Genomic DNA, 8,472 nt, shown 5'->3' on the forward strand with positions numbered 1-8,472 from the left:
ATCTCCTGACCTCGTGATCCGCCCGTCTCAGCCTCCCAAAGTGCTGGGATTACAGGCTTGAGCCACCACACCCGGCCCCTATCCTCATTTTCTAACAGCTGGCAATGTGAACTTGGTTATGTATGTAAGTTTTTCTGACTGTAAATGGTTGTAATGATTTTAAATAGAACAGTGGACCAATTTTTTCAGGCACTAAAGTTTCTAAGTTTCTGCTCTGTGGCCACCCTGCCCCTACCTTTGTGCCACTTTTATTGGTCAATGTACAGCCATCCTAGTTGTTACATATTTTATCTATCACCCTAGGTGAAGGAAAACGGCACTGGAAAAAAAATGGACTTAAAATGTTTTGTCTTAAAATTCTAAATTCAAGAGCCACGGATCCATCTCTCCTCCTTAATTGCTAAACAAATTTATTTAGGAAGATGCCCTGAAGACAGACAGGTAGAATAACAATTTGAATCAAACTCTACTCTAGAGAGCCCAGTAAAGTAGTTTAAAAGCAAATCACATACCCCTAGTGCCACTCTACTACACAAATTACTCCTCCTCCAGGCCCAAGTCATCCCAAGAAGGTAGCAGCACTTGGCAAGATAGTAGAGTTAACATGAACTCAGATAATTTAAGCTTTTACATTTAAAGATCAATGTCAGGCTAAATATCATACTGAGATCATTTGGAGCTCAAAATGAAGTGATGATTTTGGCTCTGAGATTTGATAAAAAAGTCCCAAAATTTCAACAATGTTTTGAAATGTCACAGTCGTCTTGTTTCAGTTATCCAGTCAATCAATTTAACTAGATGTTCAGGCACCAAAGAATCAAAAACATTTGTTGCTATTCCCAAAATACAGAGCTGTACTCACAGGTGTGCTATGTCAGTTAGGACCTTTTCAACTAAATCAAAGCCCCATGTTCCCTTTGGCCATTCATCATTGACCATTCACAGAGGTAACCCGTGAAGACTGCACAGCTGTTGTGAAGTAACACTTGATTTCTGCCAAGATCTCAGGAGGACTGAATTACTGTGAGTTATGATTTCCCCAGAACTGGTAGAACTATTTCTTGTACAACCAGGCTCATATATCTCAATAACAGCTTTTCTGCCAGGGAAAGTACAGGTAAACTTTGATATCGGAACATTCCTTGTAGTTTGACTTGGCAAAAAGTGACTCACATTCTTCCATCACTTTATTGTATAATTTTAAAATAATTTCCCATTGAAGGAGAGTCATTTGTCCTTTAAATATGCACACACAATAACCTATTGCTATTACTCTTGGAAGTCTAGCCAGTAAAACTTATGACTTCAATCATGACATTCCATTTCTTTTAAGAGAGAAGCTTGAATAGCATGTTCATGCCTACTTCTAACTTAGGTCAAAATATTTGCTAGGGCAAGGCTTTGTTCCTTTTCATTTCTGAGGTCTGGTCCCACAAGCGGTAACAGTGAATTGTGCATGTCTTTCCACTCACATCACATTATTTGCTTGTTTTAATTGCTTATCTAAATGCTGGTTTATCCTGCAGGTTTCAGTCTGAATCGTTTCTTTCATGAAGCCTTCTCTAATTTAGGCCAGCCTTGATTGGTCTTTTCTACCTTTCCAGCAATTAAGAGTTATTAGTACCCAAGTGCACTAGGAAAGTTGATATGATATGACATCTGGCCCTGCACCATTTAGTCACACTGCTGTGTAAGATGGCACAGTGGGAACTATGATTATTTCTGCAAGTTTCTACTGCACTGAGATGGCTAGTAATAACTTAATTATGCATGGAAGTGAACCACATAAATATATTCTGATAAACCATATAAATATATCCTGATAAAAATAAAACAAATGCATCCCCAATCAATTTCCCACTAATTGAATCCCCAAAATACCCATAGCCACTCCAGCATCACCGGACAAAATGTGAGTGAGAATGGAAAAAGACAATAATCTTAAGCAGTGATGCTTAAAAATATTTTACTATGTCAACTTTATTAAGCAAGAAGCCCTGAGGCTTAGGGCCATTAGATTCACAGCCACATCATCTCTGGTCCTACCTATACTCTGTTCTCCCTGCCACATAGATGCTTCATTCTACTCACAAAAGCTTTCATCCCTACGCCTCTTTCCAAGCTCACTTTCCAATCCAACCTCGTCCTCCTCTAAATTTCCTGAACCTTCTCCCTGCATATGACTCTTCTCAACAGATTTTTTTTAAATTCAGAATCTCAAGCTCCCACATCAAGTCCACTGAGTTAGTATTTTTTAAACAAGATCTTTAGAAGCATTTCATACACCTTTGAATTTAAGAAGCATGTCCTAGAAGACACCCCTTTCCTACCTTCTTTCCATGGAACTGGAGGGATCACTCCTTTCACTCTAAATGAAATTTTTACCTTTTTCTAACTCAATGCTCAACCAAATCTAGGTTCTTCCCTTGCCCCATGACAACATGCAAATTACCACCCTTTCACATAGCCAAGTCTCTAGGATCCAGGAATGAAGGACTGACCTTCTTTCTCATCCCTATTCCCTCTTTGGGACATCAAATCAGTTATATGATCAGAGACTAAGCAAGCAGTTTGATTCAGCCTTGGAAGACTGCCATAACTATCAAGTGTTTCCACAGATACATTTGAACATTTAAGGGTCCAGCACAGTTATCATATTTCTTCTCTTATACTGTATCTCACTATTGTCCACACTTTGATGATCTGTAAAATTATTAACCTCCTGTTCTTACTCAACCTATGCCACATAAGTATTCCTTAATTATTTCAAGCAATGTTTTTATCTTCCCAATTAATTTTATGTGTTCTAAAGGCAGGGATCACACCAGTGATGTTTCTGGGTCTCATAGAGGCTAGAACAGTACTTGACACATTGTGGCTTCCAGTTAAGTCTTCTGCCTTAATTAGGAAATGTTTAAATATTTATTTGATGACTGAAGAACTTTCAGAGCCTCAGAATGCAGGTATTTTTTGTTTTCTCATTTTGTTTTGTTTTGTTTTGAGACAGAGGCTTTCTTTGTCACCCAGGCTGGAGTGCAGTGGTGCCATATTGGCTCACTGCAGCCTTGACCTCCTGAGCCCAAATGATGCTTCCACCTCAGCCACTGGGCCCATCAAATTAAAAAAAAAATTTTAAGAGACAGGGTCTCGCCGTGTTACCCAGGCTGGTCTTGATCTCCTGGGATCCAGGCAATCCTTCCATCTCGGTGTCACAAAGTGCTAGGATTACAGGCATGAGACACCACACCTAGCCACCACTTTGAACAATTATATTCTTACTGAATATAATAGAGAACCAAATGATTTATTATTATCAGCATCATCACATATGCATTTCTCATGATGATGTGTCTCATACATTTTTATTGGAAAGAAGGGATCTTCCTGTCATTGTAATAACTGTTTTACATTACATTTTAATACAGAACATTTAGGTAATAAAAACAGCATGGAATCTGATGTACTGTTTTCAAGTCCCTGTACAGTCCTTAGTAGCTCTGTAATTTGAATATAGCTACCAACTCTCAATCATCCTGTTTCCTTGTGTGAAATAACCTCATGGGGTTATTACAGATTTAATGAAACAAAGCAAAATCTTAACATTATTTTTTTCTCAATCTGTTATTCTACATTATAATCTCTGTTATGAAAATTTAAATTATTCTTATAAATACTAGTTTCAGAATTGACACAAAAAAAGTATCAAGTTTGAAATTAGGCCATGATTATATAGCTACTTGTACTTTCAATCCTACAAGAAAATCGTGGAAATGGGGAAGTTGTGCAATGATTCTGACTCTTGAAAAATTAAAATTCTTTTAAAATATAAACATTGTATGTAAGCCTTTATTCATTCCTTGAAAAAAAGAGGTCTGTTGCTTGAAGTTCGGAATGACGATGAGGCAATGTTTACTTTCAATTAACCTTAGGCTTCTGGACTTAATGAAGAAAGTTTATCAAAAACTGCATGTAAGAGTTTTAGAAGCTGGACCGTGGAAACAAAAACAGAAAAAGGAAACAAGGGAGGGAAGATAAAAGGAAGAACCAAAGAGAAGCAGGTATGAGTGATGAGGCTTGATTTATGTAACTTGCCAGTGTTATAATGATATAATCGAACAATTTGCTGATTTAGTCAACGTACATAAAAATCACATTTAAATCTCTACTTAAAAAGCCTTGTTCTTCCCTGCAAGAACTTGTATTTTCCAAAGAGGACCATGACAATATCTCTTGTTACACATGCTCTTCTGCAAAATGACTTAGCTCCTCCATGAGACGTCGAAGTTTATTTCTCTAACCTCCTTGAGTCTGGCCCAATCCTATGACTGTTTTGGCCAGTAGAATATGGCAGAATTAACATTGTCAATGCCAGTTCCTGCAAAAACTCTTAAAATACCTGGTAGCTTCTTCTTTCCGCCTCTTGGACACAACAGCCATCTAAGAAGCTTACCATGTTCAGCCCACCATCCTGGAAAAAGCCAGAAGACTGAAGTTCCATATGGATAAAGAAGCCAGCGTGGAAGTAGATTTTCAGCCCCAGCCCCTATAGCTGATGCCATGAGGATCAGGTACAAACTTCCCAGATGAGCACCTCTAAAATTCCTGATCCACAAGGTTTTACAAGCAAAACTAAATGTTTAAGTCACTAGGATTTAGGGTAGTTCTTTACATAGCAAAAAATAACATATCCCAGAATATACAAGAAATGACTAAAAACTAGTGAGAAAAAAGACAACCCAAATCAAAAATGTGAAAACAACTTAAACAGGCACTTCATAAAAGAGAATAGCCAAATGGCCAGTACACATAAAAAAATATGCTGAATATCATTAGAAATCAGGAAAAGCAAGTTAAAGTCACATGTGCCAAAATGACAAAATTTTTAAAAGTTGACAGATTTTGAGAAGGATGTGGAACAACTAGACCATTCTTGAATGAAGTCAAGAACATAAATTGGTATAGCCATTTAAGAAAAATGTTTATTAGTACCTACTAAAACTAAACCTACACATTCAGCATGGCCCAGCAGTTTTACTTTTGAATATCCCTAGCAAAAAAAGTCTTGTTTCCACCAAAAGACATGAACAAAAATGTTCATAGCAGTTTAATCATAATCTCCAAAGACTGAAAATATTCCCAAACCCACAAGAGTAAAATGAGCAAATAAATTGTGGTATACTTATATAATGAAATGTTCCACAACAGTAAGAAGGAGCAAACCAATGATATATAGAGAGCATGGATTAATTTCAGAGATATAACATTGAAAAAAGTATACATTGCAGTGTATTTTTTTCCAGTCATTAACCTATACATTATTTTTAAATTCCTATGCATTTAAAAAAATAGTTGAAAGCACATTATAGTGTGTTAATAAGTCCATGTGTGCCTGAATGGTTTCCTAATAGAAAGGAATTCAGTATTATGTAACTTTTGGCAAACATCTAATGTTTTATAAATATTAAAACAAACATCTAATGTTTCACAAATATTTTATAAAATGTAAACATAACAGTTGCATAATCAATAAAATATGTATTTAACTGATTAAGCTTTTTAAATCTTTAGCCATTGACTACAAATTCAATCAAAACCTTCAAATTATAAGAACTGCAAATTAAATATACTATTTCAAATTTGTTAACCACCTTTGCTATCACACAAAACTCTCACTAGTTATTATAATTAATAATAAAGCCAACCAACACACATGTTAAAACCATTTAAAAAGTGTTAAATGCTGTAATTTCTATTTATTTCTCTATAATCTTCTTTCTTATTTTGATCTCATTCTTTCCTATTCCTCTACAGAGCTATACTTTTACTTCTCCAACCTATACAGAGGGTTTCTTTGGGGGCAGAGACTGACGAGTGAAGATTGGAGCTGAGACCAAGTCTTGAGTGTGAGATCCAAGAATATTCTTCCTAAGTTTATTGTCCAACTAAGGTGGTTACATTCATATACTTTGTCCATTATGTAAAGATTGTTATTATTAAATCTGACCAATCTTATAGCTTTTAATTTGTGGGGGTAGAGGCACAAGTTGTATCATCAATCTGACTGCTGTTATGGGTACTTGGTATTATAGCCTAGTAGAGGCTATTTTACAAAGGTTGTTCCATATCTTGATTTTTTTGAACATTGGATATAAGCCTCTTTTGCAACTGCCTCTTCTGACCAAGTCCTATTTAGTTAAGTTAAATCTAAATGGATTAGTCAATAATTTCCTTGAAATTACAATTTTTCTTTCTTATTAAGCACCTAAGACCTACAATAGTATGTCATAAGCACTGTTTCCATGGCTATAAACTCTTCTGAAAAATAATTATAATGACTTCATGAAATTCTATGGTAAGAATATAATACAGTTTCAACACATTTTGTGCATATTACAAAGCAGATAATAATGTCCTATGGTGTTTCTTCACTAACAAACCAACTTAAAGAAATTTTAAAATACAGTATATGGATGAAAATTCTCTGAGAAATAGATATCATAAGGAAAAACTAATCACAACTTCTGGAAATGAAAGACACACTTAGAGAAATACAAAATTCAGTGAAAAGTTTCAACAATAGGCTAAAAGAAGTAAAAGAACGAATATCAGAGCTCGAAGACAAGGCTTTTGATTTAGCCCAACCAAAGACAAGAAGAAATGAATAAAGCTTTCAAGAAATTTGGGATTATGTTAAACAGCCAAGTCTAAAAATAATTGATGTTCCTGAGGAAGAAGAAAAACATTAAAGTTTGGAAAACTTATTTGAGGGTATAATTGAGGGAAATTTTCCTGACCTTGCTAGTGATCTAAATATCAGAACACAAGAAGCTCAAATGACTCCTAACAAAATTCATCACAAAAAGATTGTTAAGAAGACCCATAGTCATCAGACTATCTAAATTCAAGATGAAGGAAAGAGTCGTAAAAGCTGTGAGACAAAAGCATCGGGTAACCTATACGTGAAAAACCTGTCAGATTAATAGCAGATTTCTCAGCTGAAACCCTACAAGCCAGAAGGGATTGGGATCCCATCTTTAGCCTCCTTAAACAACAACAAAAATTGTCCGCTGAGAATTTTGTAGCCAGCAAAACTAAGCTTTATACATGAAGAAGAGATAAACCCTTCTTCAGAAAAAAAAAAATGCTGAGAGAATTTGCAACTACATCTAGCATGATGAATAGAACAGTACCTCACATCTCAATACTAATATTGAATGTATTTTTTTTAGACAGAGTTTTGCTCTTGTTACCCAGGCTGGAGTGCAATGGCACAATCTTGGCTCACTGCAACCTCTGCCTCCTGGGTTCAAATTAATCTCCTGCCTCAGCCTCCCAAATAGCTGAGACTACAGGCACCTGCCACTTCGCCCAGCTAATTTTTGCATTTTCAGTAGAGATGGGATTTCACAGCCTAAATGCTCCGCTTAAAAGGTACAGAATGGCAGAATGCATAAAAATCCACCAACCAAGTATCTGCTGTCTTCAAGAGACTCACCTAACACATAAGAACTCATACAAACTTAAGGTAAAGGGATGGAAAAAGATATTCCACACAAATAGAAACCAAAAGCAACCAGAAGTAGCTATTCTTATATCAGGCAAAACACTTTAAAGCAACAACAGTTAAAAAAGACAAAAAGGGGCATAATATAATGATAAAAAAAAAATTAGTCCAACAGGAAAATATGACAATTCTAAATATATATGCACCTAACACTGGAACTCCCAAATTTATAAAATAATTACTACTAGACCTAAGAAATGAGATTGATGGCAACACAATAATAGTGGGGATGTCAATACTCCACTGAGAGCACATGACAGGTCATGAAGACAGAAAGTCAAAAAAGAAACAATGGACTTAAAGTATATTCTAGAACAAATGAACTTAACAAATATTTACAGAACATTCTACCCAACAACTGCAGAGTATGCGTTCTATTCAGGAGCACATGGCATATTCTCTATGATTGATGATATAAATACTTGGGTAGAATTGGAAGGTGGGTGCTTAGGTAGAAATAAGTAACTACTGAACCAGTGGAAGCAAAGTTTAGTTGGGGAATACTTTGTATGATACTGATAAATGAAGGCTTATTGGTTTTAAAAGTGCTGGCCTTATTTTTATAGTTACAGAGTAGTGTAAAGGCAAGGCTTACTTAGCTTTTGGTTTTTATGTAAACATTATTTATTTAGTATGCTAGACTTTTTTTAAGGTGCACTAGCCACTTCGGATATTTTCACTGTTGGGAACTGATATTTTTTAGATGCCTACATTGACTACTAATTTTGGTTTGTTTTAGGTACATGTTTATTGAAACAGTATTTTTACTTAGCCTGAATTTTAAATTTTGTTTTCTTATTATTTTGTTAAAGTGACAAATGTTTGTCACTTTGAATGTTTGAAAAATAAAGACAACTATTTTTTTAACTTTTCAGCTAGAGCTTTAGCGTGAGAATTATACTTTGACA

At 35.3% G+C, this 8,472-nt stretch overlaps 1 long non-coding RNA gene across 1 annotated transcript in view; it reads left to right on the forward strand.

The window, feature by feature from the left end:
• Positions 1 to 5,962, forward strand: part of LOC108534464 (uncharacterized) — a 32,842-nt gene extending 26,880 nt beyond the window's left edge. Inside the window, exons 3-4 of the long non-coding RNA XR_001886984.1 lie at positions 3,930 to 4,058; positions 5,812 to 5,962. This is a non-coding gene — a long non-coding RNA (uncharacterized LOC108534464). The remainder of the gene's footprint in view (positions 1 to 3,929; positions 4,059 to 5,811) is intronic.
• The last annotated feature ends 2,510 nt before the right edge of the window (positions 5,963 to 8,472 follow it).

The sequence above is a fragment of the Rhinopithecus bieti genome, unplaced genomic scaffold (genome assembly GCF_001698545.2).
Source record: "Rhinopithecus bieti isolate Rb0 unplaced genomic scaffold, ASM169854v2 scaffold_12409, whole genome shotgun sequence".
Lineage (NCBI taxonomy): Eukaryota > Metazoa > Chordata > Mammalia > Primates > Cercopithecidae > Rhinopithecus > Rhinopithecus bieti.